Source organism: Penaeus monodon, chromosome 34 (assembly GCF_015228065.2).
Source record: "Penaeus monodon isolate SGIC_2016 chromosome 34, NSTDA_Pmon_1, whole genome shotgun sequence".
Classification (NCBI taxonomy): Eukaryota; Metazoa; Arthropoda; class Malacostraca; order Decapoda; family Penaeidae; genus Penaeus; species Penaeus monodon.
In genome coordinates, this window is record NC_051419.1 from 5,726,880 (window position 1) to 5,727,097 (window position 218).

Here is a 218-nt window from a genome sequence, read left to right on the forward strand (position 1 = left end):
AAAAGCCAGTTTCAGTCTCTCTTTCGCCAAAGTAAAAACCAACCAACTTCGCGCAGCTTCATCTGGTATCTTCGCAAACCTCGACTTCAGTCTATTTTTCTTGCAAAACTAAATTTGTTCTTTGTTGCGCGCATGCACTTTCCTGTGTCTTAGCTTCCTCGACTTGTATATCTGTGTGTTAGAGTAACTGTTCTCTCTTGTTTAAAATCTGATAACCT